We start from the raw sequence: 21958 nt of genomic DNA on the forward strand, positions 1-21958 counted from the left end.
AAACCTGCCAACTCATCATCTTCTCCGGGAAGGTCGCCGGCCGACCAATTTCCGGCCGGCGACCTTTAAACCTAAAAAAAAATTTTTTTTTTTCATCTCTCCTCTCTCTCTCTCTCTAAAAAAAAAAAAAATTTTTTTTTTTTCACCTCCCTCTCTCTCTCTCTAAACTCCGGCGAAGGGGGTTACCCTTCGCCGGAGGACCTTTAAGGTCTGCCCGAGCAGACCTTCCAGATCTGCTCGGGCAGACCTTCCAGATCTGCTCGGGCAGACCTTCCAGATCTGAAGGTCTGTCCGGCAGACCTTAAAGGTCCTCCGGCGAAGGGTAACCCCCTTCGCCGGAGTTTAGAGAGAGGGAGGTGAAATTTTTTTTTTTTTTAGGTTTAAAGGTCGCCGGCCGGAAATTGATCGGCCGGCGACCTTCCCGGAGAAGATGATGAGTTGGCAGGTTTTAACGAGGTGGCAGAGAGAGAAAACATGTTGGAGGAGAGAGAAAAGAAATGGAAGAGAGAGAGTAACGGTGTTATAACGGGAGGGGGCCATATGGGCATTTCTCGTAAAGTAGGGGGCTAGGCAGGAAGCTGGTCACAAAGTAGGGGGCCATTAGGGAAATAACCCAATGTTATATACTCTCACCTTTTCTGCCCTCCACTCTCACAATTCACCTGATTTGGTCAATTTCATTTGACCACTTCAAGTGTCATTCACACAGACTACTTGGTCGATGAGATAAACTAATTAAAAAAAAAATCAAAATTCTCAACCACCTCCCAAAATCTGAGGATTCCTCTGTATTGATTCCTCCATTAACCACAATTTACACAGACATTTCAAGATTTTTTTTGGTAGGACCATTCTGAAATCGCAATTGCACTATTATCTTCTTCTAATATCATCTTCTATAGTCTGTGTCGTAGTTTTGCATTAGTATTTGTTAGAAGGTCCACTCCACTCGGCTAAACCGAGCGGATTAGGTCCATTTAATTATAGGAAACCTAGTAGGATTAGGATTCCTATTACAACCAAGATTGATGTATTTTAGATAAACATATACTTAGATATAGTTTTATATTTCTTAAACACCTTCTTGTAAACCTATATAAAGACATTAACCCATAATGTAAAATCATGTTATTGTGAATAAACAAAGGTTTTACCTAATCTCTCTCACGATCAACATATCATCTTCTTCTTCTCGGTTTCACCGAAGCTCTCTCACTCCATCTCTCGGTCTCACCCGAAGCTGCTACATAGCCCTCTCGGATTCAACCGAGATCATTCACTCTCTCGCTCTCGGTTTCACCCGAGAGCCATTATCATAGCTCTCGGGTTCAGCCGAGAGTTCTTACTCCTCCTCGCGGTTTATACTGAGAACATCTTCTTCTCACTTCTCGGCTTCAACCGAGGTATTACTACATCACCCTCGGCTTCATCCGAGTCGATCATCAAGAGGTTATTACCTCTTCACATGGTATAAGAGCCAGAATTCAAATTTTTTTTTTAAGATGACTACTCCCGAAACTTCGGAAACCTCTCAAGTTCATCATAACATCAATAGTGGGCCGTTTGATGTCCACCATTCGGATTCCCCCACTACTATTCTTATCACACCGCTCCTAACCGGTGATAACTATCCCTCATGGTCACGAGGAATGACTAAAGCCTTAAGAGCTAAAGCTAAGTTAGGATTCGTTGATGGAAGCATCGAAAAACCAACCGATCCTAATGAACTAGAACAATGGGGACGATGTAATGATCTCGTTTCTAGTTGGCTCATCAATTCCGTTGATCCACCTCTTCGATCCTCCATCTTATATGATGAAACGGCCTCCGACATATGGCACAATCTCTATGATCGTTTTCATCAACGTAATGCTCCTAAAATTTTCCAATTAAAGAGAGCGATTTCTTGTCTTAGACAAGACAACTCCGATGTTTCTACGTATTTCACCAACCTCAAGGCTCTTCAAGACGAACTCAATTCCTTGATTATCACCGAGCCTTGTACATGTGGACATGGTCGTTCCTTACTTGAAAGAACAAATCAAGATAGGGCCATGGAATTTCTTCAAGGACTTAACGATAGATTTTCATCTATTCGGAGCCAAATTTTATTGATTGAACCCTTTCCTTCGATTCTTCGAATCCATTCACTTATTAAACAAGAAGAGCTTCAACAAAACTTAGTCACTCCTATGAGTATTGACTCCAACAATGCGGCACTTGCCGTTGGAAACAATGAGTATAATCAAACTCGTTTTAACGGAACCGAGAGACAACGTACAAAACGCCCTCGTCCTTTTTGTGAAAATTGCAAGATTCATGGTCACGATGTTACCTCTTGCTACAAGATACATGGGTATCCACCCAACTATGGTCAAAGAGGACGAAACCGTACCCGACAAGAACCCATCAACCTCTCGGTTTCAGACCAAACCGGTCAGGGGGTGCCTCCAACAACCTCGTTCACTAATGAGCAATACCAAGGTATATTGGCACTCCTTGACCGCAATAGGCAACCGACCGCAACCAATTCTCACGGCAACACCAACAAGGATCCTCTAATCAACCTTATCGGTAAGTACTACTCTTCTTTTCATCCTCCTTGGGTCATTGACTCGGGAGCCGCCAAACATATTTGTTCAAATATATCTCGATTCTCCTCTTATTCCCTTGCACCACCGGATTTATACGTCCGTTTACCGGACGGTTCACGGGTAAAGGTTGAAAATATTGGTACCGTCTATTTTTCCAATAGATTCTATCTTGAAGATGTTTTTCATATCCATCTTTTCAATTTAATCTCATTTCTATTTCTCAAATTTCTAAATCACTTCGTTGTACCGTCTTATTTGACCGGAATTTGTGTCTTTTTCAGGACCGAACAACGAAGACGAAGATTGGGCATGGTAGTCTTCATGACGACCTTTATTTCCTTCGCACAGAGCATCCCATCCTTTCGATTTCTAGTCTAGCCAAAGATAGTTCTAGTAATGAGTCTTTTGTTTTATGGCATTGACGTTTAGGCCATCCATCTTTTAGTCGTTTTCAATATTTTCATTCCAAACTTCCATGTTTGAATTTTAAATTTTTATCCAATAAAGTACCGTGCGATGTTTGTCCACTTTCTAAGCAATGTCGTTTACCTTTTCCAACTAGTACCACTTCTTCCTCTCACATATTTGAGTTGGTACATGCGGATTTATGGGGACCTTTTCCGGTCCCTTCCACATCCGGGTGTCGATATTTTCTCACCCTTGTCGATTATTCACGTTGTACTTGGATATTTCTTATGGATTCTAAGTCCGAATCAAATAGAACAATTATGAATTTCTTTACCTATGTCTCAACTCAATTTAATTGTAAAATAAAGACCTTTCGATCGGACAATGGAACCGAATTTATCAATTCCTCTCTACAAAGTTGGTTTATCGAAAAAGGGGTTACCCACCAACGTAGTTGTACTTATACACCTCAACAAAACGGGGTAGTTGAACGTAAACATCGCCACATCCTTGAAGTGGCACGTTCCTTACGACTCCAAGCTCACCTTCCTCTCTCTTTTTGGGGAGAGTGTGTTCTCACCGCGGTTTATTTAATCAATAAATTACCGACACCCATTCTCGATGGAAAATCTCTCCATGAAATCCTCATGGGTGTTGCTCCCAATCTTTCACATCTACGTGTCTTCGGATGTCTTTGTTATGCTCGAATTCCTTTGGTTAAAACCAAGATGGACGCCCGCTCTTCCGCCGGTATATTCCTTGGATATCCCAATGGACAAAAAGGTTATCGTATTTACGATATCTCCACACGACGAATTTTTGTCTCAAGAGACGTCACATTCGTTGAAAACAAGTTTCCCATGTCCTCCTCCTACTCTTCGGCTACACCAAACCGCTCCGATCCGGAACCGTTTCTCTCCATCGAAGACGATGACACTTTCATATTTCCAACGACCGGCAAAAACCCCACCGTCTCGACACCAAACAGCAGCACCATCACCGATGGAGCTGCTGTTCCTGACGCCCTTCAGCAGATCACCGATTCAGGGGTGCCTTCAGACACCCCTGCTGGACCGGGTTCTGGTCCCGGTCCGTTACCAACAGCACCATCACTCGGGGTGCCTTCATCAGCTACTAATGACACTCCCCAATCAGGAGCGTCTCCAGCAGCTGCGGACAGACATGTCCCCGACGACTCTTCGTCGGACTCACCACCTTCCGAGGCTAGTTCCGACCAGTTGGTTGAAATTTGCGGTCGTCCAACACGGTCTCGCCGACCACCGTCCCACTTGGATGATTATGTGTGTTCAAACACTAGTTCCGTCAAGTACCCACTTGAAAACTACTTCTCCATCAATTCATTCTCCACATCTCATCAACAATTCCTATCTTCGGTATTGACTACTACCGAGCCTAGCTCCTTCACTCAAGCAATGAAATCGTCTCATTGGAAGGAAGCTATGGCCAAAGAAATCTCCGCTTTGGAAGAAAACAAGACATGGTCCATCACTGATCTTCCACCCGGCAAGTGACCTATTGGTTGCAAATGGGTATACAAAATTAAGTTTAATTCCGATGGTTCCATCGAGCGCTATAAAACTCGTTTAGTAGCTAAAGGTTACAACCAAATCGAGGGACTCGACTATAACGACACTTTTGCCCCAGTCGCCAAACTAGTTACTGTCCGTGTTCTCCTATCTATTGCCGCCGTTAAAGGCTGGTCTCTCCACCAGTTGGATGTTAATAACGCCTTTCTCCAGGGCGATCTCCATGAAGAAGTCTACATGAAACTTCCTCCCGGATTTTCATCTCAGGGGGAGTCTAAAGTATGTCGTCTTCATAAATCTTTATACGGTCTTAAACAGGCCTCCCCGTCAATGGTTTTCAAAATTCTCCTCCGTTCTTATTGAACGAGGTTTTTCGCAATCTAAAAGCGACTATTCTCTCTTCACTTTCCGTTCGCACTCCACTCAAATCTTTGTTCTCGTCTACGTAGACGACATAATCATCACGGGACATAATGATAATGCTATTTCCAAGTTAAAGTTATTTCTTAACAAATCTTTTTCACTAAAAGATTTAGGCCGTCTACAGTACTTCCTCGGTATCGAAGTATCTCGCTCATCGCAAGGCATTTTCCTATGTCAACGGAAATATGCTCTTGACATTCTAAAAGATTCTGGCCTAACTGCGGTGTGACGCCCCGTGTTCCGAGACACGGTTTGCCCGACAGTTTATAAAAGAAACTAAGTCTCAGTCTCGCTTAAACAGAGTTTCTAAAATAAACCAAAGCCAACACACTTATCTCTGTTATCAAACAAATAAAATGAAGCAGCGGAAATCTAATAAGAAATCATAGTTTTTGAAAACGAACTAAAAGTCAAAAAGACGAGACTAAATTTCGGCAGAATTTCCTCTGTAAATTGAGTCTATAAAACCTGTAACCTGCCAAAACATACATATATACATGCACATAAACTCATATCATGACAAACAAACTACAAACTACAAACTCCAAACATCTCGCGCCTACTATATACTACAGTGATGCATATATATTGTTCGTTCTGATAATATACATAACTTCAAAATAGACAAAAAACAAATCGATCTCACATCACCAGTTGCTCACAAGCAAGATTAGATCGATCTGGGACTATAGTACCTGAACACAAAAAAAAAAAAAATGAAGGAGTGAGATAACTCGAAAGTCAGCTCAGTAGGATACCTAGACATCCTACCCGCACCACACACATCAACATTTTAATAAATCAATAGTTTAGGTGATATAAATAGTACAAGGATATTATTATGCACATCAAGCAAGGCAATACAGCAAGATAATTCTTCTAGCTTACCAAGATCACGACTGAATACGCCCTCAGTCGGGGTCACCTACTATTCGGCTAGGAAGAACCGTTAGGCCTTTGTTAGTACGTAGGCAGGCGGCGCCTTATCGAACAGTTAACTACTGCAGTGTACACATGGATCCACGTAATACCCCGGTAAGAGCTTCCGTAACTCTTCCTTCGTCATCATCGCCCATCGGGCTAACTTGTGATCTCAATACGCATCGAATAATAAATCCCACTCAAACAACGATACGCTTAGAATATGCTATGACTTACCCAGACGACTATAAGAGTATCGTCGTGAAGTAGAGCCATATACCCACGGCGATACAATTATCTCGTCTTGAGGCGCGTCCTACCTCCGGCCAGATCTGACGCTCCCTCGCAAGGTAACTCATTAACCATTCGAAGAATACCCAAACATATGCATGAACCTATAATAATATTAAATGATCTGAGTGACTCCCAAAGCTACAAGAACATAGCTCTCCTAACAGGTAACATCCACCAAAGGAGAAGAGCGTTCTCGCATCTCAAGGTAGGGTAAACCCTGTTTAAAGTCAAGCTTTTACAAGTTTCCACTTTCAGGGATTAAGTATTTTCTTATTACGAAAACTCGGGTAAGCACCCTATTTCATTTCGGTGAAAATGTTGTAAGTATCAATCACATATCATACAGAATTCAAACCACAAACACCAGTGGCTTAGCAGAATAAATAAACAAACATGGCACTGGTCAGTCCCCTAATCACTCCAAGGGTCGGAATACCCCAACTCCCAATCTCTCTCGGACCCCATTCTGGGTAAACTGGAATGGTCGTTACCAAACGGCTGCGCATGCACCGAGTGTAACCCTTGACATGAATTCATGGCTAATCCATAACAGAAAAATAAACAAGGGGACCAACCAATGCCCGTCGTCAAACAATCATTACACGTAACACGGTTCAGGCGATTCCGCCACCATGTTATACACGCAGCTCAAGCGATTCCGCCACCACGTGCTCACAATTCATACAAAAAGATCACGCAGTTCAAGCGATTCCGCCACCACGTGATTAGTTTTCAGAAAAACCAATTTGTTTTTAAAAGATAAACATCCATAACACACAACACACCACATACATTCCCACCATAGCATATGATGTGACACTAAAATGTCACATTTGGAGAGCCTAACTTAGACTAATTATTCCTTTTCGAGTGTTATCAATAATATTTTATGTGTTTTTCATGTTAGGTACCTATTTTGGAGTTAGACATGAAAATCGAAATAAAGGGAACGAATTGTCACTATCAGTTCATGTGTCGAAAACGAGAGAAAATGACTTCAAGCAAATCAAATTACAAGTGGAGGCAATGACAAGTCCGACGATGAAAACGGAAGTCAATTCCGAGTTCGGACGGAAAAGATATGAAAGAAAGAAGCCAAGGTCTTTATTTGAAGGCACTCTCCTTTGTTTCTAATTTGAAGTCAAGTCAAGCCCAAAGACAAGCCAAAAACCCACAAAGAAAAAGAAGAAGAAAGAAAGATGTAGAAATTTTATGGGCACCCTTCTTTATGGTCCAAGTCAAAATAGCCTTATGGGTTTGACTAAGTCAAGGGACCCTAGGGTTTGAGTAGGAAACACAAGTTGGGGGTCAAGGTGACTATTCATCTTCTTCTTGAATCATCTTGAAGCTACCAAGAAGGAAGTGAGAGAAAGAAAGAGGCAAGAGGCTAGGGTTTGGTGTTCTTGAGAGCTAGAAAGAGAGCTTGAGGAGAGGAAAAGAGAGAAGAAGGTGAAGGGGGCCGGCCAAGCTTAGGACGGCCAGCACTAAGGCCGGCCAAAGCTTGGCCGGAGCAGCAGCTCGAGCTCGAAATGACGCGGGAGCTGCTGCTGCTCGGGAAGCTACCAGCAGGCACGGGATAGCAGCAGCTTCCCGGCACGAGCAGCACGGGATGGCAGCAGCTCTCATGGAGCTGCAGCAGCAGCTCGGTTTAAGCTTTCATGGAGCTGCTGCTCGGGATCCTCAAGGACGGCACGGGACGGAGGCCTCTTTGCTCGGAACGCACCCGGGAGCTGCTAGGGATGGCCGGGACAGTCATATTTGGCCGGACTTCACTTTTCTAGGCCGGATTTCATCATCTTCTAGCCGGACTTCTCGAGACTTTTCTGGCCACTTTCTTGGCCGGAAACCTTAGGGTTTTTACTCCCCATCATCTTGGCTAGCTTCCCATATGGTTTGATTTGATTTTGGGTTACAAATTTCTAGAGAGAGGAAGCTAGGGTTAGCTTTAATGGAGGTTGTGTTCTAAATGGAGAAGATGATGGTGGTCGCTATGGGGAACCCAGAATTTGCTAAGGGGAGATCGGCTGAACCTTAAAGACTCATCTTTCCGACGATCTTAGCCTCGAACCACATCGAAAAAGGGGGATTCTCTCATCATCTTCTTTCCATTTCTTATTTAATCACCATGTTTAGCTAACTTTAGTGTGTCGATTATATGAGATGAAATGTGATGAATTCGTGATTATGTTTAATATGATTTGATGTTTTGATTATAAATTGATGTTCATTTATTTCGATTATCGTTTTGATCGTATTTTCATGTGTCTTGTCAAGCACTTCGCATAGTTAATAGACGAAACGAAGTATTCGATATCGATCGTAGTCTAAGTTATAATTTCATGTGTCTTGTCATGCACTTCACATAGTTAGGCGACTAGACGACACTTTCGATGACTCGGGATCAATCGAATTAGGCGTTTGTTTGACTAAGTATGATCTCCGGATATACGTAGTACTTAGAAACATCTACTTTAGGAGTCGAACATCGATTGTACTTCGACACATTAAATCAGACTACACATAGTCGTAGGTTTATCATTATGGATTCCCGGACTTCGACACCTTTCTCACTTATTTGTTGCCCGAATCGAGTCTTACCGTCTCCCGACTCTTGTTCCTCCGACACTTCTCTCGAATCTCTCTCGCCCATTTACTTTGTTGTTTAGTTTAGTTTTACTTGTTTTATTCTCTTCTTGTTGCTTACTCAATCATAAACCTCCCACTTTTATCTTGTTCTTTCCTTTTTAGTCTAAGTTAGTGAGTGACTCGTAGACCGGTGGGCTAGACTCTCCCGATAACCGGACTACCAACTTATCCTTGGATCGACTCCGGTTTTACCGGTTACTACTTGATACCTCCGCTTGGGTGTGCAACCTTTTTGGGTGCATCAAGTTTTTGGCGCCGCTGCCGGGGATAGGTTTAGTAGTTAGGATAGCGTTAGTTGTTTTGTTCATTAGTTTAGTGTTATTTGCTTCTTAGACGTCTTTATTTTATTTTGTACTTTCTTAATTTCATTTTTTTTAGGTACCGGTTTATAGAAAAGAGTCAAAAGTGACATAAAGGCGAAGGAAAAGGAAGGAATCGAGAAGCTTAAGAAGAAAGACGAACGAAACGAGAGGAACACTCGATAGTATCGCATTCTATCTCATCCTTTTTACTTGTGTGTGATTGTTTAGTTCTATAAGTGTTGGTTCCCATTTTTGCGATTGTGTGTTAGTATCTTTGAATATTGTGAGATCATGGCAAGTTGGTCATTTGTTGAGAATGACATTATGCGAACCCTTTCCAACACTAGTCGACCATCTACAAGTCATCAGGACTATTCAAACTTATATAGGAATGGTCCGACTAGTGATAGGAATAGGCGAGTTGAGCCTGACCGACCTAGGATGACCATGGGTGAATATCGACGGATGTATGGAGTCGGTCAGACTCGTCATGAACATGGTTTTAGGGATTATGAGCATGAGGATAACCAACCCCGTAGGAGTCTTCGAGACTATCGACAAGAATTTGGGATGACCACACCTTCATGTATGGATTTGTCATTTGATGATAACCGTAGTCCCATTAGTATTGATCAACCACGTCGAAGTCTTCGTGACTATCGACAAGCATATATGAACGGTTCACTTAGTGATTACAATTCCCGACTCGATGATTCCACTCAAAGAGTCGAGTCTATGTATATACATGAAGGTAGTGAAGAAAGGACCTTGGAGACCATTAACCCGGTTTGTGCTATTTGTGCGAGCTTAGACCATTTGACCGAGTATTGTCCCATGATCCGTGTTCCGCGAGAGTCTTCGTCTAGTTATACTCATGTGCCTTATTACGAGGAGATGTCTGAAGACACTCTCCAAGCAATTTTAGAGTACCAAACTAGATTTAATCGAAATATAACGGAGATCACGGAACGGCTTCTCAAAATTGTTGATAGACTTGAGTCAGAGCCTATCGTCGACGAGGAAGGGGTTTGCGCACCCCAAACTCAAGAGGAGACTATGAATGATGATGAGGGTAATACACCTAACTCTAGTCTTAAGTTAAATGTCGAAGAAGCTCCTGATAGACCCTTTCAGATTGAATTGACCGATGACCCTCATTGCTCACTCCCTCAACCATTGTCATCTCACCATAATAGGACTACACTAGATTTTGATGTTAAGGATGATAGCTCTACGAGCAAACATGGGAATCACACAATGTTGAACTTTCCAATCTTTAGCACTTGTGATTATTTGGATGCGTTATGTAGAATGGAAGGTGTTAGGCCTGACTTTGAGGCTCCAGATGCCTTTAAGGGTGTCGATAACATAGTAGTTGAAGAGATAGCGGATAGCCTGTTGGATTATTTACCTAAGGAAATTATGGACCTTGACTTGGTCCCCGAGCTTATTGCCTTACCCTTAGAGTCTAGTTCAACCTTCCACATGATCTCAGACTCGGTTGTTGACCCCTTCTGGGACACTTCGGACGTCTTTCCTAGCATGTCTAGGGACTTAGTGGATGTTTTATCCACTAAGCTTGAGTTTGACTTTTTGCCTTCGACTGACCTCCTCTCACTTCACTTCTATGTCGATCCTTTTGACGACTTCTTAGTCGTCGCCCCTAGCATTCATGCTAACTTAGTGGACCGCGCATCCACTAAGTTTGGGGATGGCCTCTTTTCGGTTTTCGTCTCACGCGCACTTCTTTGGTTTAATATTTTTGTGAGACGATTACCATTTGTATATAGTTTTCTTTGGGTTGATCCCCAAATCTTCCGTTTGTTACTTTATGATCGTTAGCCGATTAAGATGGGCCTTGATGTTTGTGGGTAACATCTCTGGAAACCCTCCGCGAGACATAACTCGTGCTCTTGTGTGAAAACAAGAGAATCAAAGGCTAATTGCATAGCTCAATGCAATCGTGTATACCCGCGTTAGTGGTAGACTTTATATGGTCATGTCTTTTATGTGCTTCATTTTCATTATGTTTTGGATATTATAGGAGCATTTGTTATATGTTTTACTTCTAAGGCGTGGTTTGTTCCAAGTTTGGGGATGTCGCGAGCTTGGCATCAACTTGGAACCTCTTTATACATGAGCCTTGGTAGTATCATCTTTTATCTCCTTCGGTTATGGTAATATCTCTCCACTCTTCCCTTTAAATTGATGTGCCTCTTTATCTTTTGGTGAGTGTATGCTTAGAACATTGAGGACAATGTTAGTTTTAAGTTTGGGGATGCGGGATATGACCATAACCAATGCATGACCATGGGTTTTAAAGACAAAAGGGTTCAAATTAGCCAAAATTTGAAAATTTTTGAACATTTTGAGTAGATTTGCATGTGATTGTAGTGATAGTTTTAAGAATGTTGATGCATATGTTTCGAGTTGATGAGTTTTGTGATTGCTAATGGTCTTTGCATGAAAGTCGAGTCTTTGAGTGTTTTTGTTATACTATGGGAGTAACATCTTAGTGAAGAAGAAACATCTCTAAGAGACCTAGAGTAGTCATTAGTGGAGATTTAACCCATGTGAGAGCTCAAAGCCTAAATTGTCCTTCGAGTGTACTCTTCCGCGCTAACTCCGAGTAGAATGAAGAGCTACTCAACCTCGTAACTATTAAAAGAACTCATTTGATCTCGTGTGCTCAACTTCCTTAGCCTCTAGGAGTGACATTAGGATAGCGAATTAACCTTCCCCTTGTAGTCCATGAAACCCAATAAGAGGGTCAACTAGAGGGAGGCGGATACTCCATCACCATCTATCATCTTATATCCCGAGAATGAAAACATGAGAAGAAAGAATGAAGAATGTCAAAGCAAGTATGAAATAGAAAAAGTTGATTGCAAGAATACAGTTGTGTGTGTTGTATTTTGTTTTGGTTGATTGTATTTGTGTTATGAAAAAGAAAAAAAAAAGAAAAAAAAGTGAAAAAGCGAAAAAAAAGTGATGAAAAAAAAGTGATGAAAAAAAGAAGAAGAAAGAGAAATGAAATAAAGTTGTTTATGTTATGTTTTGAGCATGTTAGCTCTTTTGTGTGAGTGATGTGATTGTATATATGTGTGTTTGTGTGTATTTTCATGAATAAGTATTCTAAGCAAGAAACGAATGTGGAAATGCTTAAGAGGTTCTATCATGAAGAGTTCGACATTCTCGGGAATCCACCATCATCATCCATTTCTAGTATCCGTTAACCTTTAGAAGGCATTCTTAGGGTAGAATGGGTGAGAAGGGCGAGTGAGCTTCCCCACTCTATTTAGTGGCTACTTCCTTTTCGAAGATCATTCGTTCCAAAATGTTGTCCTCACCCCTTTTTTATGTGTTGAGTCCATGTTAGTGATCACACTCACACATACGAGCGAACCATTCTTGAGTGATTTCATATTTGGAGTGTATGTCCGTGAGGCCGAAGTCGAGGCGAAATGTACTAACTTAGGAATCAAAGTTTTGTGACTTCGGAACATAGATGTTGCTCATTATGGTATGACGCTAACACTTTAGGTTAAGATCATTAGTGAAGGGGCCTTTAGCTTTTATATGAACTTATTTACTTGATTCATTATGTGTTTACATGCTTAAATCCTTTACTATACGAATCATGCTTATCTATGATTTCGATATTGAACCCTTATGTCTCATGAGACTCGATGTTTGTGGGAATCATCTATGGAAACCCTCACGAGACGACACTCGTCCTCTAGGGGTAACCTAGAGGTTTAAAGGCTTGTTGCATACGCTAAATGCAACCGGGATGCCTCCGAAAGTGAGTTAGGCTTTTATTTTATTTTATTTGCTCGAGGACTAACAAAGTTTAAGTTTGGGGATCTTGATGTGACACTAAAATGTCACATTTGGAGAGCCTAACTTAGACTAATTATTCCTTTTCGAGTGTTATCAATAATATTTTATGTGTTTTTCATGTTAGGTACCTATTTTGGAGTTAGACATGAAAATCGAAATAAAGGGAACGAATTGTCACTATCAGTTCATGTGCCGAAAACGAGAGAAAATGACTTCAAGCAAATCAAATTACAAGTGGAGGCAATGACAAGTCCGACGGTGAAAACGGAAGTCAATTCCGAGTTCGGACGGAAAAAATATGAAAGAAAGAAGCCAAGGTCTTTATTTGAAGGCACTCTCCTTTGTTTCTAATTTGAAGTCAAGTCAAGCCCAAAGACAAGCCAAAAGCCCACAAAGAAAAAGAAGAAGAAAGAAAGATGTAGAAATTTTATGGGCACCCTTCTTTATGGTCCAAGTCAAAATAGCCTTATGGGTTTGACTAAGTCAAGGGACCCTAGGGTTTGAGTAGGAAACACAAGTTGGGGGTCAAGGTGACTATTCATCTTCTTCTTGAATCATCTTGAAGCTACCAAGAAGGAAGTGAGAGAAAGAAAGAGGCAAGAGGCTAGGGTTTGGTGTTCTTAAGAGCTAGAAAGAGAGCTTGAGGAGAGGAAAAGAGAGAAGAAGGTGAAGGGGGCCGGCCAAGCTTAGGACGGCCAGCACTAAGGCCGGCCAAAGCTTGGCCGGAGCAGCAGCTCGAGCTCGAGATGATGCGGGAGCTGCTGCTGCTCGGGAAGCTACCAGCAGGCACGGGATAGCAGCAGCTTCCCGGCACGAGCAGCACGGGATGGCAGCAGCTCTCATGGAGCTGCAGCAGCAGCTCTTATGGAGCTGCAGCAGCAGCTCGGTTTAAGCTTTCATGGAGCTGCTGCTCGGGATCCTCAAGGACGGCACGGGACGGAGGCCTCTTTGCTTGGAACGCACCCGGGAGCTGCTAGGGATGGCCGGGACAGTCATATTTGGCCGGACTTCACTTTTCTAGGCCGGATTTCATCATCTTCTAGCCGGACTTCTCGAGACTTTTCCGGCCACTTTCTTGGCCGGAAACCTTAGGGTTTTTACTCCCCATCATCTTGGCTAGCTTCCCATATGGTTTGATTTGATTTTGGGTTACAAATTTTTAGAGAGAGGAAGCTAGGGTTAGCTTTAATGGAGGTTGTGTTCTAAATGGAGAAGATGATGGTGGTCGCTATGGGGAACCCAGAATTTGCTAAGGGGAGATCGGCTGAACCTTAAAGACTCATCTTTCCGACGATCTTAGCCTCGAACCACATCGAAAAAGGGGGATTCTCTCATCATCTTCTTTCCATTTCTTATTTAATCACCATGTTTAGCTAACTTTAGTGTGTCGATTATATGAGATGAAATGTGATGAATTCGTGATTATGTTTAATATGATTTGATGTTTTGATTATAAATTGATGTTCATTTATTTCGATTATCGTTTTGATCGTATTTTCATGTGTCTTGTCAAGCACTTCGCATAGTTAATAGACGAAACGAAGTATTCGATATCGATCGTAGTCTAAGTTATAATTTCATGTGTCTTGTCATGCACTTCACATAGTTAGGCGACTAGACGACACTTTCGATGACTCGGGATCAATCGAATTAGGCGTTTGTTTGACTAAGTATGATCTCCGGATATACGTAGTACTTAGAAACATCTACTTTAGGAGTCGAACATCGATTGTACTTCGACACATTAAATCAGACTACACATAGTCGTAGGTTTATCATTATGGATTCCCGGACTTCGACACCTTTCTTACTTATTTGTTGCCCGAATCGAGTCTTACCGTCTCCCGACTCTTGTTCCTCCGACACTTCTCTCGAATCTCTCTCGCCCATTTACTTTGTTGTTTAGTTTAGTTTTACTTGTTTTATTCTCTTCTTGTTGCTTACTCAATCATAAACCTCCCACTTTTATCTTGTTCTTTCCTTTTTAGTCTAAGTTAGTGAGTGACTCGTAGACCGGTGGGCTAGACTCTCCCGATAACCGGACTACCAACCTATCCTTGGATCGACTCCGGTTTTACCGGTTACTACTTGATACCTCCGCTTGGGTGTGCAACCTTTTCGGGTGCATCAGCATACTATGTCAAATTTTAACTAAAGAACGGAAAAGAAGAAGAAAAAGATAAAAACTAAATATATATATATATATATATAAAATGGTGTAACGGGGAATACCCGTGCTCCAAGTAAGATTCATAGGATCCTACCTCAGATGTAGTACACTTCCGGTTCGCTGTCGTCCACCTGAGATTCGGACTCCTCGGGTCTCTCTTCTACATAGTATTCGCTTCCAGCTGAAAGTACAAAGAAACAAAACGGTCAATTGACAGTCAGAAAACTGTCTGAGGAGATCTTGCAAACTAAGAAGACAATAAGATGCATGAGAATGATATCTGAAGAACCCATGAACGATATAACATTCATTACTTAACTTGCGTCCTAAACCATTGGACGATTCCATAAAGTCTATTATGTGATTCCGAGGTCACAAGAATCACCTTCACTCTGACAACACGAATATCTTAGTCACACCCTCAATATACAAATCCAACCTATATTAGGTTCCGTTATAAACCAAACTATTCCGAAGTTGTTCCTTGTAACGAAATCGACTATACCGAGTACTTTCGACCATTTAAAACTTTCGTTGTCATACTCAATTAAGTTGAATCATATATCGCTTAAAGTATATTTATGCCCTTAACATGTTCTATCGGTTCTCTTTGCTAAAATCCGAATGAACCGTATCCAAAATGCATAAACACACAAAGTAGTCTTAATTGCGCACTGCACACTCAAACAAACAATACTCTTTAATCCTTAATCCGATTCAACTGATTCTTAAGTTTTCGGAAATTTAACTTCACTCCTAGCGTTTCATTCTCAGGTGTCTTCTCCTAATTACGACTAAAACATGCCGGAAAAACCTAAAATATACGCAGCAGTGCATCAGTTTTACTGCTCGTATGCTGCATACTCTAACCATCATATCATCCTCATCCGAACTCCGAATAATCATTATAATATGTTTCTGGAATCGGAACGAGACGAGCTATAATATCTATGAAGACTCGAAATTCTTCCGAAGCCTTTAAGACTGTCTAAACACCCAAAAACAGTAGCAGTTTTGTTCTTACACCTACGGTTATTCATCAAGTCTTGACCTATTCATCCAATTGTTTCATCATACCTAACTTCATAACCCTTTAAGTAAACTAAAATCATACCATCACACATAAAGGTACAAAAACCCTTAAAGAATCATTATAAAACCATAGAGATCAAAATTCCTTACCTTGATTCCAATAAAATTGATTTAGATAGTTTCCTCTTGATTAGTCTCTTGTAATTCCTCCTCAATTCACCAAGTTCTTCAAATCATGAAGAAAACTACCATTAAAACTCAATTCAACATCATAGAGAGAGAAAATTAAGTTTCCATCAAAAACCTAAACAAAAAACCTTAAGAGCAATACTCACTTCTTGATTGAACTCAAATTTCTCAATGAAATTCACTAGAACTTCTCAATTTGATCGATTCTTCCCTCAAAGTTTAAGCCCTAATTTCAGTCGGTTGAAAGAGAGAAAGAAAATCTGATATTTTTGGTTTACAACTTATCCACTCGAATTTACAGTTTAACCCCTCAATTTCTATCAACTTGCAAAGCAGCCCCTAAATATTTCCTGGTCGCAGAAAACATCCTAAATTCTGCACCAGTTGTTTATTTAGTCCTTGTCCTAACTTTCTCTAAACTTCAAATGGCCCTTCGCCTAACCTTAGTCTTATATTTTCTGAATCGAAAGCACGGGACGTTACATGCGGCACGTCCCTCTGAATTTCCCATGGATCAAAAGCTCCGTCTCAGTCCTACCGACCAGACATCACCTTCGCAGTAAATAATCTTAGTCAATTCATGCAAACACCTAGTCAAGTACACTTAGACGCTGCTCATCGCGTTCTACGGTACTTGAAAGGCACCCTTGATCAAGGAGTCTTCTTATCAGCAAAAAGCTCTCTTCATATCACAGGATACTGTGACTCAGATTGGGCAGGTTGCCCTTCATCCCGTAGATCAACTACTGGATATTTTACAATGATGGGTGATAGTCCACTCTCTTGGAAATCAAAGAAACAACCAACGGTTGCAAAATCATCTGCAGAAGTAGAATATCGAGCTTTGGCCATTCTCACTTGTGAACTACAATGGCTCAAGTATTTACTACTTGATTTTGGAATTGATCACATAGACCAGATGACAGTTTACTGTGACAATCGGGCCGCATTCCACATTGCTGATAACCCCGTATTCCACGAACGTACGAAACACATTGAAATAGATTGCCACATCGTTTGTGAGAAGATTAAAGACAATGTCATTGCCACTCGCTTCATCACTTCAGACAACCAGTTAGCGGATATCTTCACCAAGCCACTTGGAGCAGAACCGTTCAGGAACATTATTGGCAAGTTAGGCGTTACTTCCATTCCCGCTCTAACTTGAGGGGGAGTGTTAGAAGGTCCACTCCACTCGGCTAAACCGAGTGGATTAGGTCCATTTAATTATAGGAAACCTAGTAGGATTAGGATTCCTATTACAACCAAGATTGATGTATTTTAGATAAACATATACTTAGATATAGTTTTATATTTCTTAAACACCTTCTTGTAAACCTATATAAAGACATTAACCCATAATGTAAAATCATGTTATTGTGAATAAACAAAGGTTTTACCTAATCTCTCTCACGATCAACATATCATCTTCTTCTTCTCGGTTTCACCGAAGCTCTCTCACTCCATCTCTCGGTCTCACCCGAAGCTGCTACATAGCCCTCTCGGATTCAACCGAGATCATTCACTCTCTAGCTCTCGGTTTCACCCGAGAGCCATTATCATAGCTCTCGGGTTCAGCCGAGAGTTCTTACTCCTCCTCTCGGTTTATACCGAGAACATCTTCTTCTCACTTCTCGGCTTCAACCGAGGTATTACTACATCACCCTCGGCTTCATCCGAGTCGATCATCAAGAGGTTATTACCTCTTCACAGTATTTCAACGGTGAGAATCCTGGAGTATGGAGAATGTTTAATTTTTTATTGATCCAAACAAAATGATAAACAAAATGATAAAGACAAAAGAACCACCCACTAAAAAAGTACATAAACATTCAGTAATCTTCCCTTCAAAGAGAATGGTCCATTAATTGGAAAATAAAATAAAATTCAATAAGGTAGCCTCCAATACGCACCAGTCTGACACTAAGTAGACCCTTCGACGCTCTTGATGGGTAAGAGAGCATACCAGTGAGCCACACACTGATATATTGTAGAATCTAACGGCTTCTCACAAATTGGTAAACAACCATGTCGACTTGTTGCTTCCGACATTTGACAATGAACAGACAGGTGGGAGACACAGTCAAGGAAGAACGAAATTCCTGAAGAGAACGAAGATGTCTCTGAAGGTTATTTCGTTGTCCTTCCGTTCATGATTTAAGAACAAGGAAGGATGAGCTGTTATCAAAATAGTATTAAAACCAATTAACAAAATCGAAAATTAAAATTGAACAATAAAACAGTAAGTTAAGAAGGTAACTTATCTTTTTGCAGAGCTTTAATAAACAGTAAGTGAACCAACTGAGAGCATGAACCTGCAAGTAGACAATAGAACAATAATGGTGGAACAGAGGCACGAGTTAGACTCATTGTCCTGAAGACTTAAAATTCTCCTACTATCGTCGAATTTGGTATTGCTTTTCCAGTATGTGAGCGAAACCCCCTAGAATTCAACTGTTCCTTATGAGAAACTGAAGAAGCAAACTTCAATTCTGATCTTCACAAAATTATAACAGAGCAACAGAGAAGAGAGTGAGAAGATTTCGTTATCTGTGTGTTTTTCCTTCTGGGAGGTTCCCCTATTATAGATTTGGGAAATTTGATCAAATGACTTTAGGTCGTTTTGATCCAACGGTGGAAAATAACTAGCCAGTACACACGTACTTGGACTGTTTCCACTAGCCAGTAGTGAGAGGAAAAAGTCAGAGAAAATTAAGACACTTATCTGGTAGACCAAGACCATGGCCAAAACTAGAACCAGGACCAGAGCCGGGTCGGGGACCCGACCTGCGGGTGTGCACAAATGAGAAATGGAAGAAATTGTGGTGTGCCTAAGGTATGGTGTGCCTCTAAAAAGTGTCGGGTCTCTCCTCCGGGGAGCACTATTGTAACCCCAAGGGCCCACACTCTTTACACACAACTTTCTCCATATAAACTCAAACTAGTTTTTCTTTTTGAAAGATGTGGGACAAAACACTTTTGTTTCAAGTTTCCATTTCTATTTTAGTAAATAGGATGAAAAAGGTTTTACACTTTATTCAATAAGTGTTGTTAGTACAAACTTGTATTTTGTTTGTTTATAGATAAAAAGAATTCCCTCAAAAAATTTCTCTCAAAAAAGGTGAGTTCACTTTAGCTCATTTTATTCCAACATAAAAACTAGAGATCATATTTTATTCAAACAAAACTAACATGAGCTACATAGATGCCCATCCTTCAACCATCTTAGACAGGCAGGATGTAATATGTGTTTATATACTTATAGATCAAAAAAGTTGCTCGTGGGAAACTCACAAGGCCCAGGAAACTTTTTATAGACTCAGAATAGTGGGGATGAGAAGAATATCAAACATATTTGAAAAAGAATTTATAGTACACTGGAAACAGGCGAACACTGCCAGCTTTTAGCGGGATACCACGATGAATCTCTGACTGGGTCATAAACGAAATTAATATGACAATACATAATTTGACGAAATTAATATAACTATACATATTTGACGAAGTAAGAATTAGCTCAAATCAGGCTGGGCTGGAGCAAATATTAACTTCTAGAAATAGGGTTTGGACGAAAGACCAATCGGTAAGAGAAAGAAGTTTCCTCGCTGAATAAGGAAAAAATTTGGGATTAAGTAAAGAGGGGATCCACATTTTTAACCAGCCAAATAAGGGCCTGTCACATGGTAAGACACGCGTCCGGAAGCAGAGTTAGATAATTGATAAGAACGTAGGATCAACCGAAAAACATAAATTTCTGAAGATATTAAGTTTACAATAAAATCTTTGAACAACTGAGAAATTCCTGGTTATAAGTTCATTTTTATTCAAATTTCAAAATTACTCGGTTAATTACTAACCTCCAGGTTGCAATTTTTCCTTCTCCGAGCACAATCTTCAAATACTGATAGTTAAATTAATCATGATCGGTGAACCTAGGTCGATGTCACTCCAACCGAAGAACAAAAATGGCGATAAAACGCTAGACTTGCAAAGAGAATGTCGCGCTTGAGTTTTTATTTAAACCCCCACTGGCAACAAGTCTCTCTAACTGCGATGAGTTTTGATTTGAACCCCAACAATCTTCAAATACTAATATTTCAATCAATGGGTAGCTTCTCTCTGTTAGGATATATATGGTATCTATAAATTATGATCTAGATTCAGTTTAAATTTTGAATTTTAAATGTAAATTGTAGTCAAAGATTATGTCCCACAAATCATGTAACAGATTTTGTATGGCTTCCACGACTTCTTTCTCCTCTGTTAACCCAACCCAACTTCCCACTACCCATCCTTGACTAACCTAGTTCCTCTAGTTTCAATCAAGCTTGACAACACCAACTTTTTAACATGGAAGAAGCAGGTAATACCTATTATGAAATCACAAGACCTCTTTATCCATGTTGAATCCACCACCACCCTTCTTCCTCCTCTGATTCATGATCCTGAAACCAACAATGAAATTCCAAACCCAAACTATCTCCAATGGACTCGAATAAACCAAACTATCATTAGTTGGTTGAATACAACTCTATCTCCTTCAATCCTTTGCCAAATCCCAGATTTTCAAACCTCCAAAGAACTCTTCACCTATCTCCAAGACAGGGCCGGTCCTGAGTTTTTGGTGGCCCGAAGCGAGCTCGAAAAATGTGGCCCTATACTATATGCAAATCTAAATTCGTGCTTATTGTAGAAACTGTATAAATATCGTAAATATTTTCTTTATATATACAACAAAATGGTACTAATAATTACAATCACTTGAATGTTGTTTTTTTTAGGGTTTTTTTTTGTTCAAAAGTACTAATGTTTGTTGAAATCAAAATTCTAAGTAAGTTCTTTTTCAATCGACAAAATATCCAAATTATTAAACTTTCTTGTGGCATAGTAGATCGAACATAAGATTTAATCAAATTCAACTTAGAGAAATTTTTTTTCTTCTGATGAGATAGTAACATGATAGTTAACACAAACTTGTAAGCAATCCATGCATTTTGGGTAGAATCCTTCCATATCTTTTAAAAAAATTTGACACTTCAGTCGATTTTTTATCTTTCTCGTTACAAGTTACTTTCAGTTTTTAGGACAAGGCCATCTATATCATATAACCTATTGTGTTTTACAAATTTTCAAAAAAGTACATGATTCTCTTAAATCATTATAAGACTTTAACTTTTAGAAATTGTATATACGAGCAACCTCCTATCACTTATCACCATTCATAACAAAACGAGTATAATATGCGCAAGATAATAATAAAACAATTACAAAAATAAATCAAATAATTTATGAATAAGTGTTTGTACGTGAATTATACTTTTTAAAATTTATGAACTAGGTATTATATTATTGTTGATAATGATGAAATTATTACAATGTACCCCAAGTTAGAAGATATTATTCTTAGCTGAAGCCAACAAAGATGAAAGAGTTTTTTTCTTTGTTGAGAAAGAGATGAAAGAGTTTTTTTTGTTGAAAAGAGATGAAAGAGTTGAGAGATGAAGAAATTATGCCGGGAGAGTGAGTTTTTTTAGGAGAGAGAGGGTCTGATATGACGTCAGACTTTTGGGCGATTCCCACCCCGATTTT

At 40.3% G+C, this 21958-nt stretch overlaps 1 long non-coding RNA gene across 2 annotated transcripts in view; it reads right to left on the bottom strand.

The window, feature by feature from the left end:
- LOC147544312 (uncharacterized) overlaps positions 1-16627 on the bottom strand; it is a 73521-nt gene extending 56894 nt beyond the window's left edge. The window contains exons 1-4 of one of the 2 annotated variants that reach the window (XR_015224296.1): positions 16516-16627; positions 16331-16406; positions 15115-15329; positions 6004-7006 (exon numbers count right to left, since the gene is read on the bottom strand). This is a non-coding gene — a long non-coding RNA (uncharacterized LOC147544312). Of the gene's footprint in view, positions 1-5526; positions 5668-6003; positions 7007-15114; positions 15330-16330; positions 16407-16497 lie in introns of those variants that run through there. The other variant, XR_015224295.1, reaches the window with a different exon arrangement.
- Between the last annotated feature and the right edge of the window lie 5331 nt (positions 16628-21958).

Source organism: Eschscholzia californica, unplaced genomic scaffold (genome assembly GCF_041429995.1).
Source record: "Eschscholzia californica isolate CP2 unplaced genomic scaffold, dmEscCali1.0.p SCAF_4, whole genome shotgun sequence".
Taxonomy (NCBI): Eukaryota; Viridiplantae; Streptophyta; class Magnoliopsida; order Ranunculales; family Papaveraceae; genus Eschscholzia; species Eschscholzia californica.